Source organism: Eleutherodactylus coqui, chromosome 10, assembly GCF_035609145.1.
Source record: "Eleutherodactylus coqui strain aEleCoq1 chromosome 10, aEleCoq1.hap1, whole genome shotgun sequence".
NCBI lineage: Eukaryota > Metazoa > Chordata > Amphibia > Anura > Eleutherodactylidae > Eleutherodactylus > Eleutherodactylus coqui.
Genome location: NC_089846.1, coordinates 90,904,565 through 90,917,018, shown reverse-complemented (window position 1 = coordinate 90,917,018; position 12,454 = coordinate 90,904,565).

The window sequence follows — 12,454 nt, the reverse complement described above, 5'->3', positions numbered from 1 at the left end:
ATTTTACCGGAGGGAAGAAAATCGCATCACAAAGTAAAATCAGTTTCTACTAATACGTTTTATTCCAAGAAAAACCAACAGGGCAGAAAATCCATCAACTATTGTAATTCAGCACGTTGCAATCAACTAATATTCTGCCCCCGTCCCCCACCAGAAGGGATGAAGAAGCCCCTCTGAGTGGGGAGTTTTCTGGATCCATAAAAGGTTTTGAACTCTCCGATTATTGCTAAGATAACAAAAACATATTTTAGAGGTGCTCCTATCTGAGACTTTCATCGTATATCTGTAGTGTGCGTGTTGGGGGTTGTTTATTTCCATCACCAGGGTGCACAGAGGTGGCAAACTTACTATACAGGGGGGCATTTTGGGCCCACCGTTACTATTGAGAGGATACTTGAGAACCAAATTGCTTCCGTGTTTCCCTGATAAATAAGCCCTACCCTGATTTTTTTTTGGGGGGGGGTGTACTTGAAATATAAGCCCACTGCCAAAAATAAGCCCTAGCTACACCGCATGTAAAAAAAAACAAGACTCACCTAGCAGACAGCGTTCAGGTCCCTCGTGCTGGTCTGCGGTGCTGCTGCAGGCTGACGTGTCCTCCTGCACGCCGACAGAGCAGTTCTTCCTCGTAGCGGGTCTTGAATACTGTGTGTCCAGCAAGCTAATGCTCTGATTGGTTAATCGAGCGCCGTGTCAGCCAATCAGAGCATGCGCTAGATTAACCAATTACAACTATTCAATGATGTCATTCAATGTGGAATGATATGGGGCACTCAGTGTAAGGCGCTATTATTTTAGGGGCACTATTTATCTGGCACTGTTATTTTCAGGGGTACTGTCTGGGTGGCTTTACCTTTGGGGGTAACTTTTAGCTATGACATGACCAGGGTATGCCAGACTCACCGCAGGCATACTACCTCCCCAAATACCCCCAATAAATAAGGGTATGCCAGACTCACCGCAGGCATACTACCTCCCCAAATACCCCCAATAAATAGACTGGACAGTGCATTCTTTGGATATTCAGGCCACAGCAACCATTTTTATTAAAAAACATTACAAATTATAACTTTTTAAATTACGGAGTGGAGGCCCTTGGAGACAAACCAAAACTAAGAGTCTGGTGCTTTATACGTAAAACTCAACCTTGCCTCTAACTGTACCCCCAGCTCGGAGACCCCACTAGCCTTCCCCACTCGGAGGGTAGAAAATCAAAAATTCATTGAGGCCACCCAGGATCCCAATGCAACAGACCCTACAATTAAGAACCCACAGGGTGGGAATGCTTACATGTGAGGCCGCACCCACCATAACTCCCTCTACCCAATAAAAAAAACACCTCCAAAGGCCCCCCCCCCCACCCGCCACAGTCTGCCACGACATGATATAATTCCTACCCAGCCCTCGGTTAGGCTGAGAAACAAAAATCCATCTGTAATACGCTTGTATGAAGCTGGTCATATAGTGAAGGAAAATAGATCTTGGTCCTGGTGCTGTATTTAACTATTGAGCTTGGTTCTGGTACTGTATGTATATCATGGGGTTAGTTCTGGTGTCATATTTATCTGGTGTTAAATAGATAAACAAGTTGAGGCTTTATTCAGATGAACGTTTTTACATGGCTATGTAGCCGTGTTTTCACGCCCAGCCGAAAAACGCAACTATCTGAGGCATTGGATTCCAATGCATTCGTTCACATGGGTGAATTTGCAGCACATAAAAACGTTGTACCGGAAAAATAGAACATACACGACCGAAATTGGCAGGTACATGTATGCCCGGCCGGAAAACATTGTTCTGGTATACAGTGGTGGCTCCTACAGACTCCTATGGGAGCTGCAAAAATAAGGAGCGGGAGGCAGTTTAGCAGCGTCCAATGCCGCTATTCAGGCATTTGAAGTAATTCTAAAGATTTATGCCAAGCGAGGAATTTCGGGGCTGCAGCGTATTTTTTCTCTGATATGTCGCACTCGCCTGTGTGAATGGACGAGGAAACGCTAATTAAGCTCGGGACTGGATCGCGTCTTTTCTTTTTTCATGCAATTTGCATCTGGCTATATACTACAAAATTACATTCATCCATGATGGCAATTGGCAGCACAATATTGGAAATAATTAGTGCTGCCATTGGCTGCAATGGGCAGGCATGGTTTGGCTTTGTGCAGACATCCACATTGTGGGGCTGTACTCATGGGCCAGTGCTGGCTATTCGTTGCACTGGCTAAAATTTGCCAGCCAGCCGCTGATGGGATCCCATCCTTGGCACTAGATACTCGACTCCCACATGCAGCCATGTGATTAAGCCTGACTATGCCTTAAATACCACTGAGTGTTTATAGGGAAAATATAATTAACTAAGAGCGATAATTATACCGAACTTAATTGAATCTATAAAGTTGCATTTAATAGTTGATATCAGCGGAGGGAAGATTAGGATTTAGCAGCGGGAATATTTTTATAGTTCAAGATTTAAATAAATATCAGACAGTAACAAAAGGGAACATATAATGCAGCCACGCTTCACGCCTCTGTGGGGAACTCTTTGGGTTATGCCGTGATATTTTGGTGCCTAAGCGTCTTAGTGAAACTAAGTGCGTGGCACAAAAACAATGTAAGCTGTACTGGCAAGGTGGTGACTTAGTGGTTAGGTTCAAACCCCACCAAGAGCAACGTTTACATAGAGTTTGTATGTTCTCCCTGTGTTTGTGTGGGCTTCCTCCCACACTCCAAAAAGTTATAGATAGAGCCCGACATCATGTGATGTCAAGTGCTGCATGGCATGCATGTGCTATAGAGCCAAAATGGGTCTGCTGTCCATGTGGGGGTTGTGTAGCTTGTTCCAACCTAAAGACTAAGGTTAGGGCTACATAGCGACTTTGCCCATGAGACAGGTAACGCTACTAAAGATTGCAGTGTAGCCTTGCAACCTCACAGTCTTATAGACGTCAATGAGGTTGTAGTGTGACCCCTAGTGGATTCAGGGCCAAAAGGGGGATTGATGGTGTTGTTTCCCAGTTTGTGGCAGGCTCAGGGCAATTAGCAGTTGGTTACGGGCACCTCTTTGGAACGATAAACCACCTTATGTCCCTCTTCAGCTTCTGGATGTTCTCACTCGCTATACAGCTCGGAGTCTTGCCAAGTAAAGTGGAAATGGTCACAGGACACATAACATGCTTGTCGTTGAATAACATCACGGTCTCGTTGCATCTTTCAACTTTTTATTGCACTTTGTAAGAAACCTACATCTTTATTGCAGACTACTGAAGGTACAGGTGAGGTTTGTAGATCAGTGTTCTTCTCATGGGTACTGGATGGCTTTTTTTTTCACTGCTTGCCTTTCTCTGACTAGACTCAGTGAGACGAGCCACTGGCTAAGCTTGGCTTGCAAATGTGGTGAAACCACTCACAAATCTCTCTATGCCTTGTATATCTTTTCCTCTGACCCTGCGTGGCCTCCTGTGCTCCTCCCTCATGTGCCTGGCACCATCCACCATCATTAAAGGTCAACTTGTTTCTTTTCCTTATACATTAATCATGTAAGGCACATAAATTGTAACGTTATATAATAAACATTTTATTAAACTTTTTAAGTCCTACTCCCTTTCCCACAACATGGTTATTGTGGCTGACAAGTAGCCACAACTGTGATGCAGGATCCCAAGAAATCATGGCTATAGATACTTGTAAGCAGCAATGTGCCTTCATTGACTTCTATTAGATTGCAAGGCTATACTGTGAGCTTTAGTCACACAACCTATGTCATGGGGAAAGTGGCCATGTAGCCCCAGCCTAATAATAGAGTATATCGCTTCATTACTCATTCAATTTTATGTAATGAGATCGGGGTAATTTACAATGTAACCTGGCAATGCAATCTAATATACATGGTCTAATGTCATGTGAACTCCAGAGGTATGAACGAGAGTATGTCAGGGGCAAGCACAGGGTTTAGAAGGAGGAAGGAATCCAAATCACTAGCCTCATTAGTTATGTACCCCCCCCCCCCCCCCCCCTACTGGCATCACCACTAAGGATGGCACATCATTCATCCTAGCAAGTAAGCAAAGACTAGTGGGGGACTAGAAGAGCATTGGAATATTTAACAGAGTACTATTGTATTTTATGTTTTATATGATTTAGAATATTTGTTGCTGCCACTTTAATTTAAAGAACCCCTTTAAATACATGTGTACTAACTAGTAGTCCTTAGGATAAATGGGGGAACAAAAGTCACTTTATGATAATATAATACTTCCCTGGGAGGGGAATCACATTTTTGTTACATGTACATCAAATCCTAGAAACTTCATTACTTAGTGTACAACACAGATTAGCACTAATACCTGTTAAGAAACAATATCAATAATGTTTTGTAAAGATCAGTTCTGTTACACAGATAGACAGATCACTTAATATAAGACACACAATTCTTCTTTTAAAGTTAACTTTTAACAATGATCAGCATAGCCTATGGAAATACACAATATGAAACTCACTTGAAATCCTTCTATGTAGGCTTGCATCCCTTTAATATATCAGTCCCTGTATGTAACTAGTGACAATTTACTAACAGTCCAAGATTGTTGGACATAGTGCTTTCTTTTGCAACAGGCCTGCTGGTTAACTAGTTATGCTGCTATAGGTGTGCAGACAAACTGTCAAATTTTGGCCGGCCTCACTTACAGTATGTCCCTTTCACCGGTCCAGGCTAATGCAGAATCAGGAAAACTCCTCCACTACAGTTTTTAGGAATCCTTGGCACCGTCCAAATGTCCCACTGGATTGGGGATGCAGTGCTGACAATCTCTCTTTTGACTCCAGACAAGTGACAGTCTCCAGTCACTGTCATTTCTCCGCAGCTTCTTCTTTCTTTCTTGGTAGCTATGCAGCGTCCCATAGTGATACCCCAGACACCTGACATATGTGTGGAGCTGGGAGGGTATAGTGCTGCCGTGTTACGGTGGCACTTACCAGGCTCCTTCACGGAGGGACACACGCAGCCAAGGCCAAGGTATTACTGCAGTCCACCCAAGAGACCCCTAGGATAGGGAATGCCCACTAAACAGGATAACAGGGAGTTAATTGTCATGGGTGATGCCACTGTTCCTATACACACCGGTAAGACCCTCAGCGGATAATAACTTCAGCCACAGACATTTCTTTAGTACCATGCATCTCTAGGAATGGTTAGAGCCCAGAGCAAACTTTATTTGAAATGAAGAGTAGGCAATACAAGGAAATTAACTTGTAGACTTCACAGTGCAGGTAAATAAACAGACTTCAAAGATCAGTACCTCCACACAGCTCTCCTAGACTTAAAGACGCGCATGTGTGAACAGTGACTAATGACTTGTAGTACCTCCACCCAGTCTTGTAGGCACGTGAGTGTGACAGACAAAGGGTTTACCTCTACGTGGTGATCCAGGCTTCAGAAGGCCACGTAGGAATAAGACTAACTCAGATAGTACCTCTGCACTGGGCCTTGTAGGAACAAAGTCAAACTTACTGGTCTCTGTCTCTCTCTCTCTCCTTAGGGCTCACTCCTTTAGCATCTGATCAAATACAAAATGGGAATCTCTCCTTTTCTTCCATGCTTCAGCACACAAGGGCCAAAGGTGCCCTCATTTGCCACCACCAAACTCCTGAAGACATGGACTCCCTTCCTGCTCACAATCACTCAGTGTAATTGTATCTTGACACCACCAGGAAGAACTGCTGGAGTCAAGATTGACAGTTCGGTGACACCCCTCTGTACCTGATTAGCTGCAGAGCTGGATGGGCTGCAGGTCCTTGCAGCCCGGTAAGCTCATGCTGCAGCTGTAATGCAGGGAGCCCTTCAGCTCCGCTCCTTCCTGAGGCACGTGCAGTGATTTCTGACAGGGATGGAGGTTAGTGTAAGGGAAAATGTAACCGTTAGCCTTACTTTTATAATATAAGGCTAACTGTTACACTTACCCCTCACCCTAACCCTCCATCCCTTGCCTGAATTGCCGCACGCTGCTTTTCCTATGCTCCACCGCTGACTGTCCCCCCTACCCGGCACTGTGTGCTCCCACTGTCGCTCCTCCTGCGGCCGAAGCAGGTCGGAGCACTGTGAGTGGCGTCCCCAGCTCGCGCTCACTCTGCACCGCCACTGTAGTTTCCTGCTTGCGTTCCCCCTAAGGGCCAAGCAGGCAGGAACACTGTCACTGGTCTACCCACTGAACTCTGGCACTGTAGGCTCTTGCTTCGACTTCCCCTGCAGTCAAAACAGGTGGGAGCATTGTCACTGCCATCCCTGGGTCCCCCTCCTCCTGCAGCATGTGTCCCGTGTCAATGGTCTCCCCGCTGATCTCCGGCACTGTAGTCTCCCTCTTCGAGTCCCCCCCCCCCCACAGCCAAAGCAGGCGGGAGTGCTGTTATTGTCGTCCCCAGGTCCCAGTCCTCCTGCAGCATGTCTCCAGCTTCGGCTCCCCCGTGCTGTTACTGGCGTCCCCGGCTCCTACCTTCTTCCAGGAGCTTTGCTTCTTGAGCCAATCAGGAGCTAGGGGTGTGAGAGGGGCATTTCTCCTGTCAAACCCCTACCTTCCGGTGGCGTCAAGATACAATGATACCCAATCACTCTTATTTATATCCTCCTCTCATACCACATGACATGACTTGATACATTTACATGCAGGCTTTGTTTTTATTTAACCTTAACCTCTTAAGCCCTGCAGCTGTGCAACACACAAGACAGCTTTGCACAGTGCATCAACATAAGACAAACATGTATGACATTTATGGAGGGCACCAGGATGATGTACTGGGTCACTACAGCTACTCTCTGCAGGCTATCACACTCTTGTTTAACAGCACTCCATAGCAGCACCTCAGCTATAGTCCCTCTTCTTATTGCTCCAGTGATGCAGCAATAATTCCTTTTGTAGTGCTGCCATTATCTGAACAAGGGAGCATGCACAGTTCAGTATTAGCAAAATTTGGTGCACATATTAGCACACAAGGTAATTTTGGCACAATTTTTGGTGCATTTAATAGCCCATTACAGCTTTACCCTTTAAGGTAGCCTCTTACACACAGATAGTTTAGCTTCCTGTTCTCTCTGTGAACTGATCATAGAGGTGAGAGCAGGGAAGTGATAGAGAGGACTGTGCTGATGCACACAGTTCTCTCTACAAATGGGCCTGAGTCCATCAGAAGCACTCTGCCTGGTCATTAACCTTTTATGACATCCATACATGGAGTGGGCAGCTGCGTTGCACAGTAGACACCTGGCTGCAGTGACATGGATCAAAGATAATCCTGATCCCAGCCGTTTTACCAGTTAGATGCCACAGTCAATACCAACCAGCTTCTAAGTGGTTGGACAAAGGGAGGGGGTTCTCTTTGCCCCCCAATAGACGTATTTTCATATATGTTAAAATGTTTGGAGCTCTGAATCAGAAAAATAGCGCTCTGATCACAATAAGATACATAATGAAGTTAATCATCATAAAATAAGTTAACAAATTATGTAAAGATAAAAAAGCTCCGACCTTCTTTAAAAGAACATTTATAGTTTATCAACATCATATCTGATCAATGTGTGTGACTGCCCCAGTGATACAAGAATGATGGTACACAGTCTCCTGATCCTGGCATTGAGTCGGTAATACTTACATGGTCACTTTCCATTGAGCTACACAGGTTATATACTGTATAAATAACTGAGCCCCTGTTGTAAATGGGGTCATTATCATATGTAAGCTTGACATCCCGCTGTTCTCTGATGGACGTCCCTATCCATTGAATCTGGGCTATGGATTTTACCATCTTGGTCAGTAGATCTATCATAACTGAGCTATGATGTGTAACCTGGCAGATAATTCGCTGCTCCCATCATTGCGATTTTTCTCTGGTGAAATTATTACATGCAGAATTGTTAATATTTATTACATTTGACCTCATTCATGTTTAATGAAGACAATTAACATTTACTCTAGAAGATGGGAATCTTCCGCCATTACTGGACTCTTATCACTAAAAATACCTGAAGGGCATCATTCTAGCGGGTTATTGCATATCAGAAAACACGTTAATGGATCATAAAGTGTTAAAAATTAATGCAACTGATAAAATATGGATAATAATCTATTATGTTCTCTATATTCATAGGAAAAGGAAAGGTAAAATAAGGATGAGCTGTATCTGCTGTGTCATATGATAGCATAAAGATATATAAGTGATCAGTGTCACGTCTTCTGTTGGTCCTATGGTGATCACTTGACTAATCACATGATCACCAATATGCGAGAGGTAGAAGAGAGCTGCTGCTGTTAATAGGCCTCCAATAGCAATGACAGATATAAAATCCCTTTAACGAGATAGAACGTACAGTTACATCCTGTTGTAGTGGCCCAGAACACCATCCTGGTCCCCTCCATAAATGTTATACATGTTTTGTCCTATGTGGATGCACTGAGCAAAGCTTGTCCTGTCATATCCAATGTGTGTGTTGCACAGCTGCAGCGCTTGAGTGGTTAACTGTAATAAAATCACTGCCTGCATGTAGATGTATCAGTCTATCATGTCATGTGGTACAAGTGAAGTTATAAATGGGGGAGATTGAGAGCAGGAAAGAAGTCTGTCTTCAGGTGTTCTAACAGGGTGCAAATACAGAGCCGCATGGAAGCACCTTCAGTTTCCATGTAGGTGAAGATGGAGGAAGAAGAGTGACATCCTATAGCGTTTGGAGTGTGGATGTGAGAGGAGCGAGTCCCTGCAACAGAGAGAGAGAGAGCACACTACCCAAGTTCTAAAAAAGGTACCCGTTCACACCACGGGCTTTTCCTGTGCGGCTGTCTGTAATTAGGATCACTACACAGAGGTACATTATTATAAAACCCATGCACCTGACGTGCGGGGTGTGTATCGGCTAAGCCTTCTTGAATAATTGTTTGCCAGAGTGTCTCTGGAGTGACCCCTACCTCCTTCTTCCTCTGGAGTGCTCCCAATGCAGGGCCGGTGACATACAGATAATGTGGACTGTAGGGCTGTATTTATCCTGTGTATCCTCTCTACCTCTGAGCTATAGCCTGTGTCTGCTTTCAGGGAATTGTACCTGTATTACCTGTTATAAAGTTTATTACCTTCAGTAAAAGTTATACCCTAACTGTTCCTAGGGACCCGAGGTACTACACACAACTCTCCGTATTCATTTTTTCTGCCACATAGAATAACAGTGTGTGGCGTCATAAGTGATTTGTACTACTACTTCCCCCATCCAGTTTATTGGCATTCTCTATCATAGGGTTGTTGATGCTGGCCTGCGATCCTGCTCTGGCCTTGGCTACGTGTCATCCATCTGGGACCAGAGCCTGGTAAGTGCCACCATGGTGAGACAGCACTTAACCCTCCCACCTCTTCACGTTGTCCAGGTACCCAGGCTCACCCCTCTGGGGTGTTGCACTGTATATTTGGAGTATGTATGCAGGGGGATTGAAGGACGATCTCACTCTATACAATTTGGGTGCTGGTTGTTTCTTAGATCTGACATCAACCAGCCACAGCCACAATCAGCACTCTTGCTGATCATGACTATTAAGCTTTTAAATCCCGCCATCAATTCTGACAGCCACATTTAAATGCCCTGACATATATTCGGTGGTCCCACACAGTCCCCCGTGATAGGATTACAGCATGCCATGTGGTTGCCATAGCAGGTTCGGGCCTTCTGCAAGCCCCAGGGCTGCCATTTGAGATTGCCTATGAAACCATGCCTGTGATGTGGCCTGAGAGATGGCCTGTCAGATCGCGGTACAATGAAATACTATGGTGTTACCTAATACTGCAGGAGCGAATAAACCATCACAAGTTCTTGGAAACAAATCAGTAGTAATATATGATGTACAGACTGGTTGTCAGAAGTAATAGATAAAATCAATACAATAACATTATCTATTATTTCTGAAAAACAGCCTGTATATCCTGTCTGAGAGATAGCCACAGCCCCGCCCCCTGGTGATGACAACACTGATATAATGACATGAGATACGCACACCTTATACTACAGTAACATCATCCATTATCGCTGACAACCAGCCTGTATATTCTGTCTCAGAGGTAGTCACAGCCCCGCCCCCTGGTGAGGATATAGTGGTCCAGTACATACCATCCTGGCCCCTTCCATAAATGTCATACATGTGGTGTCTTGTGTTGGTGCACTGTGCAAAAGAGCCTGGGAGATGTATCAATTTGTCTTGTCACGTGGTATGAGTGAGAATATAAATAGGAGAATGTGAGAGCGGGAAAGGGGTTGTTGAGATTCTTCTGGGTTCCTGGGAGTGCCAGCCACATGGGGGTACCTTCAACCCTCATGTGGTGAAGAATGGAGAAAGAGCGGTTCCTGACTACCTGTGTGACAGCAACCATGGCAGAGCGAGTCCCTTGAGAAGAAAGAGCATGAGCAAGAGAAGGTGCATACGGCCAGGCCAAGTGGTCATCCTGGTCTAGGGGATCACTGCGTAGAGGTACACCAATTTGTTTTCACATCCGGCTGTCCTGAAGTCTAGGATCACCGGGTGGAGGTACTCTCAAGTCTGCTTCTTTACTTGCACTGCCAATTCTGTGTAAACCGTACCATCATCTAGAACTTATGTTTAGTAAAGTTTTGCCAGGCCCTGGCCATTCCCAGGGAACTGAGGTATGTTACTTTTGTCTGCGGCTCCATTATTTACCACCGATGGGGCATACCGGTGGGTAATGGAATGGTGGCATCATCGGTGACATCTGCTATCCCTGTCCTCCAGTTTATTGGGCACACCTAGGGGTGTCCGGAAGAGGCCCAGCGCTGCTCTGGCCAAGGCTACGTGTGTCCCTCTGGGAAGGAGTCTGGTAAGTGCCACAGTGACAAGTGACCACTTTACCCTCCCAGCTCCTCAACGTGTGCCTTGTGTCTGGGGTTACCCTACGGGACGCTGCAATGACATCACTGATATAATGACAGATGATCAGCCATGATATCTGCACACTTTATACTACAGTGATATCATCTATCACTGCTGCCAACTACCCTGTGTATCCCGTCTGAGAGGTAGTCACAGCCCCGCCCCCTGGTGATGACATCACTGATATAATGACATGTGATCAGACATGAGATCCACACACCTTATACTACAGTAACATCATCTATTACTGCTGCCAACCATACTGTGCATCCCGTCTGAGAGGTAATCGCAGCCCCGCCCCCTGGTGATGACATCACTGATATAATGACATGTGATCACTCAGACCTAAAATCTGCACACCTTATACTGCAGTAACATCATCCATTACTGCTGACAACCAGCCTGTATATCATGTCTGAAAGGTAGTCACAGCCCTGCCCTCAATTAGATAGTAATAGTAATTCTAATCATTTACTTTTTCAAGACCCTAATTTAGAACTCCTGTAAGTGCTTTTCGTGTACGTAAAAACGAAGCGATCCGGAATCTGTTTGCCTCCACCTATGATTCATTCACAACTTGATTGATGTTGGTAATTGTGAGGAATCCGCAGCAGGTGTTTAACAAACTACCTAAAGTTGTGTCCATTATAATATCTACTCACTGTATATAAATCGTGTGGAATGATCAGAAGCTCAATGTATAAGTACAGCGCTCAGATTAATAAGTCCAATTATCCATGCGGCAGGCTGTAAATATTTAAACAGATGCTGCATATTTACGAGCGCACAGCACACACACAATATATATGGGGACAATTTTTACCTTCATTGTTTTCCATTTATTTATTTAGTCATAAAAATATGTAGGTTTGCAGATTTTATCATTTTATGATTTAGTAGTAAAATTCTTATAAATCCAGAATCTTCAAGACCAGCAAGGTGATGGAGAATCAAATAGGGGGGAATTTGGGATGATGGTGCGGTCCAGCATGTCTAGAGTAATTTAATTAGATCCACTCAAAGTTAATTTAATTATCCATAGAGGCCCCTACAAGAGACTGCATTAACTTCTAGAGTAGAGTTGAGCGAACGTGTTCTTAACGAACACTTACGCACCCGGACACCGGCTTTGCCGAGGACTTCAGTGTCCGCGCGTAAAGCTTCGGCGGGCGCCGGGGGGCGGGGAGAGGCGCGGCGGCGCGGGCGGCAGCAGCGGGGAACAGGGGGGAGCCCTCTCTCTCTCCCTCTCCCCCCCACTCCCCGCCGCACCCCCCCGCGCTGCCACGGCGACCCCCGAACTTTTTTCGCCCGAGCACGGAATTGCTCGCAAAGTTCGGTGTTCGGGCGAAAAGGGGCGGAGCCGAACACGTTCGCTCATCTTTATTCTAGAGGCTTCCTGATGCCATAATGTAAGGGCTTAAACAGGCGAACCTGATGAGGCCATGATAACGGAACAAAACAAAATCATTGACTTCAATGGTTTCATTTTTACTACGCCTGAGAAAACATAGACTTGCCCTATTTTTCTTGCATTTAGCTAATACTACGTG